The sequence below is a fragment of the Rhyacophila brunnea genome, unplaced genomic scaffold, assembly GCF_057557595.1.
Source record: "Rhyacophila brunnea isolate RB1 unplaced genomic scaffold, BYU_Rbru_1.0 scaffold_24, whole genome shotgun sequence".
Taxonomy (NCBI): Eukaryota; Metazoa; Arthropoda; class Insecta; order Trichoptera; family Rhyacophilidae; genus Rhyacophila; species Rhyacophila brunnea.
Window position 1 is genome coordinate 18,731,530 of NW_028232904.1, and position 15,132 is coordinate 18,746,661.

Consider the following 15,132-nt stretch of genomic DNA (forward strand, 5'->3'; position numbering starts at 1 on the left):
TTCCAGGGTTTTTGCAAGGCGGTTTTATAGGCTCTTGCCGAATTCAAATTAGCAATACCCGATGCGGGTAAAAGAATAGTTTTAAATAAGACATATTCTCTCAGCCGGTACAATTTTCATTTGACTAGCATCAATTAGAGTAGTTTGCGTGCCAAATTCCTTAAAGTAACGTCGATAGTAAATGCGAGGTATGCATAAAGGCATCTAGAAAAAAAATACCTACCTAATTACATGATAAAATTAACCTTTTAATAATTTTTTTCCATCTATACTCGCTGCAATTTTATAGAGATATTTATTATTATTATTATACAAATAAATAAAGCAATGATCGTAAAATATGTAATAACATAATGATGATTAAAATTAAATATGCCCTATTTCACGGTGAAAACTATGTACAAATTAAGAAAGCAATGACGTCTATTTTAATGCATGAGCGTTAGAATACGAATACTGGGGAGCGAATTAAATAACCCTTGTATGTCGTTGTTCAAAACTGACAATGGTTAGTCTATACTGATTATTATTATTACCCACGCGGACCTTTTAATTAATATTTAATTACTACATTTAAATAACATGCTAACTATATCTAATAGTCTCCTGATGAGTAACGCACCAGCTGCGTTGGACGCAATGAATAACGTTAAATTAATTTTTGAAAAATATATACGTGAATGCTTCCTTAAAACCGAAAATACCGGTATTTTGGATTTTTTTAACCGGTATTTCGATAAAGAAAAATAATTAAATACCAGTTTTCAAACACCGGTATTGCAATTTCTAATTTCAACTAATACGGGGGCTAAACAATCAACTACTAAAACTCAAGCCAATGTTCAATAAATAAATTATAAAGGAGTGTGCAATATATATTATACACTTCTAACTTATATAAAATATAATATGATGACAGCTTAACAAATGAAAAAGTTTTTTGATTCGGGTTATATACCTTTATTATATATAGTAGACGAGTGATCGAATAACTTGTAGTTGAAAGGTTCAAGTAAATAAATTGATGGCGGTTGTTCTCCAAAAGAAATTTTAAGCTATGCAAACCTTACTGGGAGATTTATGGGAAAACTACAGTATTCACTGGTTTCCGAACAAAGATATTTTATGTCACTTCCTTTTAATGACCCTGTAAAATTGTAACTTTGTATGCAGAAAAAGACCCTTTTGGTATATTACAGATCTTATCGAAATAAAACCATTAAATTCATAGACTATAGATACATCTAGACGCCACCCGTTGCATCGGTAAATGAATCCGCGTGCCGTGCGTTTGGTTTGTGGGCGAGCGAACGCATTCGTCTACAAATGTTCGAGACCATCGACCATTTCGCTAGTGCTCGCCCAAAGTGCTCGTACTAGATGCTCAGAATTAAAATATAATTTTCTATTTTTTTACGTTATATAGCATTTTTAAGCGGTCAAAATGCAAGCATTAGGTAAACATATCCATAATTTAAGTTATTTTAAAGAAACACTAGGTCAATGATATTAAAATATATAATAATATACAAATAAATTATCACGAACATTATTTATCAACTTACCTATGAAACGTAATACCATCTTCTTGCTTATCAGTACGGCTACCATATTTTAATACAACACATAGAACCATCTTTTCTACTTAATTAACTAAAAATATTTACCACTGACTTTATGTTTAACACAAGAAATAGCAATTTTAGCAACACGGTTATCGACGTTTAGTTATGCAATAAGCGAAGATTTGCCAGCTACACCGTAACAAACCATCTCTCAGATCAGTAAACCTGTTTTATATTACTCTAGTGCGTGTCGCAGAGATTATAAGGGTACCGAATACTTTCTCATTCGCACTTATGCATCGTTTTTGTTCAGGCGTTGATTAAATTAGTTTTTATTAAAAAGGGTGTAAAAAAAAACTAAACGCATTTTCTCGGCTGTCATCCCTTTTTAAAACAAGTGAATTTATTTCTTTAACGCACATCATATTATTATAAAATCAGAAGTGTAAGTACGTTAAAATATAAGATCTCGCTAAGAGTGAAGAGGCGATGTTGGAAATGGCTCGGCCACGTGCTGCGGATGCTAAAAGAGAACATCAACCTAGCTTGCCTGTTCTTCAAGCCAACTGAATTTCGGCATCCTGAAAGGCCACTAAATACTATTTATATAGTGTATACGGCGGAGCTACGGGATGCTGGTATGATCTAAAACGATGCAAGAAGACTGATTCTTAGAGGCGCCACGTGGTGTCCATATGCTCTAACTAATGGGTGGATATAGCCAAAGAAGAATAAGTTTATTAAAAGATTGATAAAAATATACTGAAAAATACAATGATACAATTATTTTACGACAGTAAAACATTTCTAAAGAACTCCATACTTGCACTCAAAAAATAAAATATTACAATCAATAATAACTTTAAGAAGTACGAGTATCATAACGATTGCGTAAATAATTCTTATATTTTATGAATTTCCGTTGACGGTTTAATGTTGCTGTTAGCGCGAGCGGCCTCCCTTTTTTCTTCTGTTTTAGGCTCATAAAGGTGTTGCAGTAGTAAATTTGCTTTTAAAAATCTATTTTTAATGTAGGATACGTTTTCACAGATTCTGGTTGCATTAGTGAAAACCAGGGAACTCAGAAATAATGGGAACTGAAATACACAACGGGTAAGGCGATAGCAGGTAACCGACTTGAGTAAGGATGAATCCGGGTTAAACTTACACATTTGTGTCTAGAATACGTTTTACGTCGAATACTGAAAACTGCTCTCGGTTTATGCATTTACGCTCATTTAATGTTGGTGTATTACACACACTATTGCTCGTGCATAATGCGTGCTTCATTTTCGTAGAACACTCACACGTTCAAAAGCCTGCTTCACCATGCGGCGTATTGAATATAGCCTATTGGTATTCTATTTATTATCTGTTCTGTGGTGAAAACCGTCCCATAATGTATCAAATAATACAAATTTTGGTGCACCATTTACAGTATAGCTATCAAATTTTAAATATAATATACTCGGATAGTTAGGCGGGGAGAGGCGGTTAATAAATAGAAAGGATTTAGGTAAGTATATAATATTTTTATTTTTTACATAAAATCGATGTTTTTAATTAGGCATACATAATATATAAAATAGTATATGAAAAACCTTAAAACTATGTATTTATCAAAAATCTTTTCTGGAAGTCAGATTAAACTTAACAAACTAAATTTCAATAATAAACGTGACCACAATATAATATGTAATAATCAGATGGGATCATTGAAAGAATTTTATAACATTTCTAAAAATTCTCAAAAAAATGTCTCAAATTGCAAGCTTCATATCATTTCTCTAGATGCCTCGGGAAGGTAAAGACTTCACCTTGAAATCTGTAAACAATGTTGTTTACTAGTGTTATTTTTCTTACAACTTATTATTAAATAAACAAATAATAGTAACACATTATGACATAACTAATTAATATAATAATTATAATAACATATCTACGCAGTGTTCTGTAATTATACCTGTAAATGAAAGGTTACATATCAAAATATACATAATATATAAAATATTAGAAGCCTCGCACATATAAACTCAACGCAACAACTTTAATATAAATCGGAGGCTAGAGTAGATTATATGAGGACAATTAGATGCTTTGAAGGTAGAACCATAGAGATTCAACAAATGTGAATAATCTGGAAAATTTACAAGGTTAAGGATAGCGAATTTTTATTCTATATAAACGACAGAGGATTTCAAATTAAAAAAAATGTTTTAAATATCCATTTAAAAAAATCCTAATTATATTATTGATTAATTTAATAAACCGGATTTTGTTAAGTACTTATTCTACTTTTATTATTTAATTTATTAATATAATTTATTAAATAAAAGTGGAAAAAATATTAATAAAATTTTAATAGTTTTACTACAAACGTATTTGTGAATTCCATTATATTTGAGTCGTTTATATGGCCACTTTCTTTATCTTTATCTCTTATTATTATGTCTTATTATCATCGAGATAGATAATTTCATTCTAATAATAGTTTATAACCCGAAAACTCCAAAATTAAGTCTCAGTAAACTCAGTTAAAACACACTTGAGTGTGTGGTGACCTCACTCTCGGGGATCTGCTCCTGATACATTCTCAGGCGTAAACTGCTGATGCAACATATCCAAACGTATGGTCTCGTGATATGCTTGATTAAGACCGAGTGTGGTGTGAGGTGGGATGGTTTGGAGGGAACTATTAGGTAACGCAAACAGCTGTCAAAACTAATTATTTTACTAATAATTCTTCTACGGAAATACCAATTTTGTAAATAAATCTAATAATATACTAGATGCATGTTATGTTAGTTAGATACTTATTATAAAAATATTAGATCTGGCAAGTAAAATGATTAGTTGGTAACGCTGGAAGAAAATGAAGAAAATTCTGAAAAACATACTATATGGAAAGAACTAGAAATAATAGTTTCATATTGTAAGGAAGACATGCTGGTCGTCGTGTTTTCGACAAACCTCAAAGATGAAGAGATACATGTGAATTAACTCCTAAGTAAATTATGAATCTCTTAATAAATCGACAGTATGTTGCGATCGAACTGACTCTGTATGTGCGAAGCCGTTAAGATATTGTAGAGTAAAATTTCACAGACACGTAATCTTCTATTAGAGTTCATGTAATATCTTATAGTGACAGTTCTATTTGATGATGTAACTATGTAGGCTGTTTACGATCAAAGGTTAAGCATTCCTTCGACGCGAATGGAAATACAAAATTATTAACGAACTATTTAATGGAAACGTCGTTTATTATATCTGTATCTTGAATAAAATCACGTTAGAATTATATTACTAATATAATAAATACATTACTATAATATTATCTAAGATACGATAATTTTATAAAATGTATCTATATATTTTCTATTCACTGTAAGTAATTATCTGTATTTTTCTTATTAATTTTTGAAAATTTATTTGTTTTGCATTTATAATGATGGTTACGCCAGATTTTATTGTGGTGGCCGTAATCCTGATATCCCACCTCCCTTAAATCCCAGTATTATTGTCACAAAACCAAGTGACCAGCAGTCACGAGTCATTATATACCGTAATGCAAATAACATTGAGTGAGCTCCAGTAATAGGCAGCAAGCGGACGTGGGTAAGTTTTACCGTCGTTTCCTACCTACAGCGTGGCTCAAAAGAGTGACTTCAAGACAGCCGTTGCGCGTAGTCAGCTCAAGCGAACAACGAATGCGTGTTGCCGCATTGCGTTATACATACTGATTCAGAAGTTGTTCGTGTTCCACGGCCAGGTCACTTTGATATAGTGTGATCGTCGTACAAGCGATACTTCTGAATACCTGGCAAGCCGTGATACCGGCTCTAATCATTCATGTCACCAATCATCATCATTAATCAACCTCACATATCTTCCATAAACAGTGTACCGTCAAGTGCCGCGCACCGGGTACCACAAACAAACAATACCGCGCGAGTGACAGTGCAACTGAACCATCATAAATCATCATAGAGGTCAGTGTCTGGTATTCAGTAAAATCGCCCCCATCCCTCGAGCCGGAATTCCGTCATCCTTAAAATTATACAGTCCACTTGCGAAAAGCGCCACCAAATGAATATGATCAATTATAAATTCAACGCGTTCAAGATATGACTTAAAAATAAAGTTGAAATAGGAACACAGATTAATATGTATAAATAATAATAAAATAAAAATTAGGTACCTACATGGAAGCACACACAGTGAACTAGGTTAATAGATGCTTGAAAATTTATAAAACAATGTCCATCTAAACTCACCTAACGTAAGTGGAATATATCAATATCCGAAGCGATTTAATTTAACACAGTTATTGCCCTGGTAATTGGAATTACCCATGGCAGGGTTTCCATTTACGCCGCGTATACGTCTAAACTAAATCATTAATGAATTACTTTGCATAGCTTGCCTGGAAGTGTTTTTTGTCACTTGAATAATATCTTAAAAATTGACATTTCGTTGTGCCTAAAAAATAAAGTTTCGAACCAGTATAAATTTTCCGTAATCACATAGACCCTTAGTAAAAGTCTAGAAACTAATAATAGAGTTGTGCACACTTGGCATAACGCGAAATAATAATAATGGTTTTCACAACAGATGTATAATAAGGTAAAATTATTTATATCAGCTTTAAATATTCAATCCTTTTATTCTAGGCCTTGAGGGAATTTGTTTATTATTTACGTAGGTATATTCTTTTATATTTTCAGAATAATTTCCCTTATGTAGGTTTACGATGATGAAATATGATAATGCCTCCGACGCATCGATCATGGGTAGGCTTCCATCAAAAACAGTCGTAAACCGATCAGGAACGCCTGCCAATAAATACAAATTTTACAGTGGGAGCTTAAAATTCCTACGTACGGCATCACGCGAGCTTTTCGCGTAGAGGCGTAGCGCGCCGGCGTAGACCCTCGTAGCACACTCTCAAAGCTTTCCTACAGTTCAATCTATACGTCACAGCGTGTAAGTACGTAGCGTTATTTACACGTATATTGGGTGACTCGTGGAAGGTGAGCAATTCCAATTTCATTCTGTTATAGTGTAGATAGTACAAAAGTGTAGATAGTACAATAGTGTAGACTTGTTTACATATTATATTATTAATGCATGAGGCGTATAAAATTAAAGTAAATTATCAGTAATTGAATGAAGACTATATATCAATTGTTGAAGAAAAATAATAAATAGACATCAATAATTTTCCATACAAATTCATGTTTTGAAATTTTTATTTAGATATAGAAGAAAATTGAGTCTAACATTGTTTCTCAACCTTCGCTGACTACTGTCATTTCCCTCCATTTTCAAAAGTGGTGAGGTGCGCTGTCACTTTGTTTCTTTGTATGGTTTTTCGTCTGGATTTGCGACTTGGAGGTGGACAAATAACACACCGGAATTGTGATCAGAAACGACGAGTTTTATATGGGTTAATATAATTATACTAATGGTTACATTTTTATTAATTTATTTTATACGTAGCACGAGCGAACAATGTTTACGGTCTGGCCATCTACCGCGTATTACCCGCCATTTTGTGTTTCGCTTTCAGCGATAAGCGTTGTTGGAAAACGGCGGCAATGGCGACGTTGGAGATATTTTTAAACGGCCATGATTAACAGCATTGCAGCCTTTATTATTATTTATTTTCGTGATCAACCCTTACTATTTGTTGGTTTGATACCGGATTCAGGTCTCTCCAGATTCACAGAGACATCCCCAAATGGAGGCCATTTGGGAATGTAACACTACCTATAATTTTTTTATATATAAATACTTATAACACTAAATACGTACTCCACGATGGCCTCCTCGTGGGTCCCAGGTTCGAATCCTGGGTCTGGCAAGTATACAATTATATTGTTTTTCAATTTGTGTATGAGTCATTGTCAGCCAGTTGAGCAAGTGGCTAACATCCATTATTCGTAAAAACAAAATCTATTAATACAAAACCTTCACGCTGTGGAGGCACATATAATATGATCTTATTAGAATTGGACATGGTTATATACAGAGAACTCACAAATAATAGGAACTGAAATACCTAACGGGTGAGAAGTAGCAGGCAACCAATCTCGAGTAAGACAGAATTCGGGGTAAACTTAACGTGTCAAGAATACGTCATACGTCGAATACTGCCAATTATTGCTCTCGGTTTATGCATTGACGCTCGTTTAATATTGGCGTATTACATACACTATTGCACGTGCACACCGCGGATTTCATTTTCGTAGGACACTCAAACATTCAAAACCCTGCCACAAAATGTAGTGTATTGAATAAAGCTTGTCGGAATTCTATTTATTAATCTGTTTTGTAGTTAAATAATATATAAATACGTAATTTCCTTGTATATATTCGTTTAAAAGTGCAAATATTAAATTGTCTTTATTGAGTATGAAGCTTGTGACTGATGCATTCTAGAATCTTTTTTCATCTCTGGTTGCATTGTTGTCAGTGACAAATAAAGTGCGCATGTATTTATGACATCAACACCGTTACAAATAATCCCACTAAATCCACATTCAACAATGTTAAATGTGTAAAATGGAATAAAATAATAATTTATTATTGCTCTCCAGAAGCTAAACTATTTGAATTTTCTTAATGATATATCATTTGACAGTGGAGCATCTATTGAAATATGTATATAGAGGTATCTACCAGTCCGGGTATATGCAGGGCTCAAAATGGACCGGAGTGCACCAGAGCGTCGTTCCTGTTCGTGAAATCGGTAAGACTATCACTCCGTCTCGTGGAAAAAATAATTTGACCGTCTAAACTAGCCATAGATAATCCATATAAATAGAAAATCAAACACACTTATTTTTATGAAATACATATAAAATTTGATAAATATGTAAATATCTTCAGAAAAATGTCGAGCGCTTCAGTTCGTAAACTTTTCCATTTCGAGCGCTGGGTATATGTAATTTATTATACAGTGGCACTAGATTATTATATACGACAAAAGTAGCTCACAGTCGTATGGGAATTCTACGCTAACATTGAAAAAGACATTGAAAAAAAACGTAAATCATTACAAGATAAAAAGAACTTTTTATTTATACCACGTTTTTAAATTTTCTGTTGAATCATATAAACTTGACAATTCTATGTATTAATAAATACATTTTTGTACTTGATAGAAATACTGAATAAATATAGAATACTGAAATGTCATTTTGACATTTCATATTGATTTCCATAGTAACGCACGTATATTTATAGTGTTTTACTTTTTACGATTTTTTCCGAAATAACTTTCCATACAAAACAGAATTAACTGAAAATCAATTCAATGCTGCTTAAAAATGGCTAAAAGTATTAAAAGAATGCATTGTCGTCGTGTTCTAATATATTCAAAAAGTTTAAAATTTCTAGCTAGTCGGGAAGTTAGTTAAAAATCTTCAATCGTCCTATACAAATCTTGGACAAACAAGAATACGAACTAATAAAAACGTGGTAATAAAATACATCTGCCAATCGCGTATAGTATTGCTGTGGAATGATTTACCTATTACACTCTGTAGTCATAGAAACTTACTTTGTTTATTTTAATTTCGATATCAATTTTCGAACCAAAATTGTTCTTATGAAACCTTTTCAAACGTTTAATAGGTATATAAATAAAACTATCATCATCTTGTACACTTCATGTCAAAAGTGTTGCCAATAATTAAAATTGTAACTTAGGTAACTCTTTGTTTAATAACATTAAGTTTTTTTGTATTTTTAATATTATAAATTAGTTGTCTCTTATAATTAATGATACAATACTGTCTCAAAATAAAACAACGTGAAAAAATAATTAGTTGGCATATTTTGATCCTCTTTTCCATACAGAGCTTTCGGGAAAACGCGATTTAGAAGTATACATACCAATGAAATTATTAATGAACGACGCACTCAGTACAGTAGCTAGCAAGTAAATTCACTCATATCGCACGTGCATAGGTAGACGTCACGCAATATCAATTATGCGATATCACGCATCGGGAATTTATAGCAATATCACCTTTATTGTAATGGCGTTAGAACAGTGTTTCTAGTATCAATGTTCGTTTGAGCGAACCCGTTCGAACCGAACCATTCGGCAGACCCAACAAAAAGCATCGGGAATTTATAGCAATATCACCTTTATTGTAATGGCGTTAGAACAGATTATGCCATTCGGCAGACCCGACAAAAAAGTGAGTGTCATTTTTTTCCAGATGCTTCGTCCATATTAATGTCATTGATACATACTCTCATTGATTTTTATTTAAATATAATATTTTTAGGATTTTTTTCTGTAATTCTGACAATATCCCCACAAGCCTTTGCTATGGCTCCAATGTGAACTATTCTGAAAAGTAACTCATCCGTGCATCTATTCTATACACAAGACTGCTTTCGGTCACCTCAGCAGCTACCTAGGGTAGGTTTGTATCGAAGTATTAGCACTTATTGTAAAAATTACAATTAGTTAGCCGTCTAAACAGTCAAAACTCTATATATCGCTCTAAAATTTACCACAGTCAAAAGAGGTTCTGTTAAAACATCAGCAAACTTATTGAAACAATTACAACAATCTCGCGTCACATCAGGCCTTGGACGAGTTACCTCGTGCGTTCTTGTAAATGTCATAACTTCTCAATAAACTGTTGTATATTAATTTACTGTGTATGTTTTTAAACAATATTTATCATATTATTATTAGTGTGAAAATATTCATCATAAACTCGAGAAACATGTTGATTTTGTAAGTTTTTACAACTATTAATCATTCTGTTCCTATTTGATATTTTTAAGGGATTTATTTTATTTAAAAAATAACTGGCCCACAAAATATGCCCACCCAGTAAAAATTGGCTGGTAGTCATAAGGTGAACTAGCTGATATAAGTAATTTTCGTTTTCCCTTATGTTTAAAAATAAAAATAAATTTTCTGTAAAGTAAAGTAAACTATTTTACAGTTAGCTATGTGTCAAGCAGGTGAAATTTATTGCCACCATCAGGTTAATCTTTGTTTTATCATCTGCTATCAAAAATAGTTTGATGGAACTGAACTCGTACACATAACGGAATTTCTTAAACCACGAAATGCAGCGTCGTAATTTTTTACGTTTACCATTGATCTTTTTTCAATGGAAAGTATCATAATACTGTTTTCTAAATATTAAATAAATAAGCTTTACTCACCCCTTGTAAGTTCCTTTACAATTCCAAACTCTGCTCTCCGCTTTACGTAGGCTATACGATACGGCCAGTGCATTAGAGGCTGTCGTCCGACGTGGTCGCGTAGCTCCGTTTACCCCAATCTGCCGCTAATATCTGACGTATATTATACTATAGTGATCAAATACGATATTATTTTGGTGGGAGGTACCCTGGTGCGAGTTGTTCAGTGCGCTTTCGACGCGTGTGGCTAAATAGTGCTGCGAAATTGCAAGTGACATGCGTCCAAATTCTCAGTGACTAACGTTGTAATGTAAAGGTGCAGTGATAATTATATGTTAATGAGTTTGTTATTATAGTGGGGATTTAATGTGACTCTCGGTGGGAGCTTATGTAATAGAGAGTTGGTTGGTATTACTACGTCAGATATACCGGTTAGTATTTAAATTATTTCTGTTTTTATGAAATAAGAACTGTTGTGATTTATGTAGGTATGGAATTTTCTTCAGGTGGACCTATTTTCTTCAGAACTGGGTCACTTACAAAAATACACTACGGTTATTTATTTCTACAATATTATATTAATAATTTATACAGCAATTAAATTACATTTTAAGTCTAAAATCATTACTATTTAAACAGTATTACTTTACTAAAGAAGATGTAGCTTAAATTTATTTACAATTGAATACTTACTGATAGAAAATGCAGATCTATAATGAAATATAAATATATTTGAATTAGTTAATAAATAACAAGTATTATAAAATCAATTTAATATTAGTAGGTTGGTATTAAAATATTTTTTTTTGAATTCAATGATTGAGGCGTCCTTGTTATATCTTGTTTTTTTTTTTTACAAATATTGTCCAACATTATTATTAATTTTAAAAAAAGTACTGGATATTTACAATATCTAATTAAACCGTATACCCGAGGTGCAAAAAATCTGATTCCATACAAATAAGGTATCTTATAAATAAATGATTTTATTTACTTTAGATATTGCTATTTCGACTAAACTCTAACAAAAACTTTACTTTATTTTACTATATATAGTTTAATAATAGTATTAAATTTTAAACCTAGTATCTATCTATAGGGTTAGTCATTGTAATAATATTGTGGGTAAAATATCTAATACTTACACAAAAAAGGTTTAAATATTTTACTATTTAATTTTTTGAATATTATTTAGGAGAATAAGGTTAAAAAATCATAAGGGTTGAATTATTTTAATGTAAGTCTATATTTAAAAAAATATTTAAAGAACATGAAGCTTCTTTAAAAATAAACTACTAAATTACGTTTTTTTAGGGAATATTATAATGTATAGTGCCTAACTTTAAAACGGTGATTTTTATGTACAATTTAAGGAGTGTATAAAGTAATCAATACAATTTACGATTCAATATTATAAATTATTATAACATATCTATTTTTAAATTATTTTTTATTTAATTCTATAATAATTAGATTAAATAGCGTTAAATTATAGTAAAGTTAAACAATAAGGCTTCGATATTATTATACTCTATAATTTAACTACCTACATATTTTATTACACATTTTTTATTCTATTTATACATAAAATAATCACTGCGTTAAACATTATGTACCTATTAAAAACTAGGCAACTTTATAGGTTGCTCGTATCTACGCCCTAAAAGTCCCCTTTGCTAAGATCACTTAAGTAGACATTCATGCCAGTGATACAAGCCTAACTGATTTTTATATAATATTATATCACTAATACTCTTCGGAATAAGATTTCATAAAGACTGATTTATGACCATGATTTCCGCAGTAAAACACGTTAAGATGTCACATCTTATTTATTTCAATTAAGGGATGTTAATCCCGCACCTTAAAGGATAATAATATAGCAATACAGCTCCATAACTGAAGTTATACAATGATAATAATATATTATAATATACAATTTAAGTTGCATTTTGATAATATGATATACCTATTATTTGAAATAGTTTTCATTCAATTAAAAAACGTAGATATGCCTGAAAGTCAGTGTATATTAAATTCAAAAAGAACTTTACCATGAAAATAAAATAAAATTTATCATTTTCGAACATAATATATAATTTTTAAAAACACTTCTGAGAAAAATATATATTATAATTTTCTTCCAGGTGTCTTACTTTTTTCAAACGATTTTTTCTATTGGTTAAGTACAATATATTTTCTCAGAAGTGTTTTTCAAAATTATGTGAATTCAATAAATAGAATGGTGCATTCTTAAATCTTGTGAATTATTCGTTGAATAAAAGAAATAGTTAATTTAAAAAAAAAAAAAATTTTCTCTGAATAATATAAATCACAGCACAATTTTGAGGTTTAAAAATAAATCATGTCAGACCCTAATATGGGCGTCTATAGAGTGGATATTAATGTATTAACAGATTTTTTTAATGATAAATTTATGTTATTACTTGCTCAACCTATTAGGTTGCAGACACACGGCATTGCAGTCAACGTAGGTCTTATTTGATTCTAATCGGATGCAATTGGAAACAAATAAAACCTAGCGTCAATCCACGTCTACGCACGTTCACTGCAATGGCCGTGTTTCTGCAATCTTAGGTCCATACTGTGACTCTAAACACACATTGAAAAAAATGTGTATTTACCAGACCCAAGATTCGGGGACCTGGGACCCACAACATTATAAACCGACGCGTAAGCCGCTCTACCATTGAGGGCAAATAGGCTCTGAAATTTATATTAAAATTTAGGTAGATAATCTGTAATATAGTAACCTATTTATTTGCAAAATTATGTCTGAGTATTTTTGTATAAAAATCATCTCCTGAAATTTTATTTGTATTCTTAGTTTAAGGCTATACCTCAGTTGAAGCACGGTCTAAAAAGATCGTGGCTAGGCGATGCGCGGATTGCGGGTCGCGGGTGCAAATGACGCATGCCGACCGAAATATAATTTGTCATATATATCCGACATGCGTCCATTTAATGTTCTGTTTATAGTAAATGGGTAACGTTTTTTTTTTACACAATTTAAGAATTAATATCACGAAACAAATTTACGTATTGACACCTCGACGTTTGCTCTCAGACTGCCAGCGAGTCTAAAATTTTGTCGCGCCTATAGTTGAAAATTATTTGCCATTTCACTGAAGTATCGCCTTAATGAAAACAAACAAATTAATATGACTGACAAATTTTAGTGTGCATTAGTTATTATGTCGGATTTTAACAGCGTACATTTACCCCTCGCCACTAGCATGTATTGAATTTTGTTTGTATATTCTAATACAACTATACGTCATATAGTCCCTTCAACTTATATACAAAAATACGTGTAATTATCAAGTTTTGACGTTATGTATATTTAGTCCGTTACTAAGCACACAGTGGGTTTTGATTTTATTCATTTTTCTTCACGTAGTGAACGACGGTGACCGTTTATGATTCGTATCACGAATTTTTATTATTTTCCGAACATTAATTTCCATAAGTCGGAAAATACCGGCCAGCGACGTCTCCTGTGTATATGTCCATGACAGTTCGTCAAAAGAGTCATGTGTGATTTTGACTTATTCAGCATATTATTATGGATCGAGCCAGACATATGGACGTAAAATTTACTACATAATAAATGTTTTAAATATATTTTGTAGAAAATTTTGCATTATTTTCATCCTAGCGCCGGAGTAAAAAGTAATGAAGCATATACTATAGATACATATACCATAACTATCTTAGAGATACAGAGCATCAGTTGTTTATTCGCCCAAGGTGCAGAACTAACCTGCCACTGGTAATGCCAATTGGGAGGGCGATAACTATGTTCAACGAAATTGCTTCAGGTGTTGATATATTCCACCTACGTGAGGATGAGTACATGTGGACGTTGTTTTATAAATTATTAAAATAGGGTCCGCTTAACTCATCCGGTGTATTTCCTTATACCTATCTAATTTATATTTTTTGTATTTATACTCTACTGTTTTATAACTTACTATCTATCTCTATAATACTGATCTATCTCTTTTTTTATGTAATACTGTTTTATATTTCTTTGTTTCTAAATGTCATGTTGTGAACGTCTTCAACATATAATTTGTAATGTACACAGTACGTTAAAAATAAATAAATTGAATTGAATACTCTACGACCTACGTGGTCCTCTCTCCCATGGGTACCCACTCTCAACTTTAAGTCATGTCAAAGCACATTTGAATGTATTTGTATTGTGTAGAATGTTACATTCATAAATTTTGTGAATCAGTCCTTTAATTTAAAAAAATACATAATTAAATTATTTATTGGCAAGTTCAAGTAAGTTACAAGAAAAAAAATTTGGAGTGATCCGTGATGTATGTTAGTAATTAGGATAGTTAATACCTAC

The 15,132-nt window shown here is 31.7% G+C and overlaps 1 protein-coding gene across 2 annotated transcripts in view; it reads left to right on the top strand.

Annotated features, from left to right (window-relative positions):
- Positions 1-10,835: 10,835 nt before the first annotated feature.
- LOC147069140 (neuroligin-4, Y-linked-like) overlaps positions 10,836-15,132 on the top strand; it is a 492,482-nt gene continuing 488,185 nt past the window's right edge. For both annotated transcript variants that reach the window (XM_085950968.1, XM_085950969.1), the window contains exon 1: positions 10,836-11,179. The gene's annotated coding sequence lies outside the window, so the exon portion shown is untranslated. The remainder of the gene's footprint in view (positions 11,180-15,132) is intronic.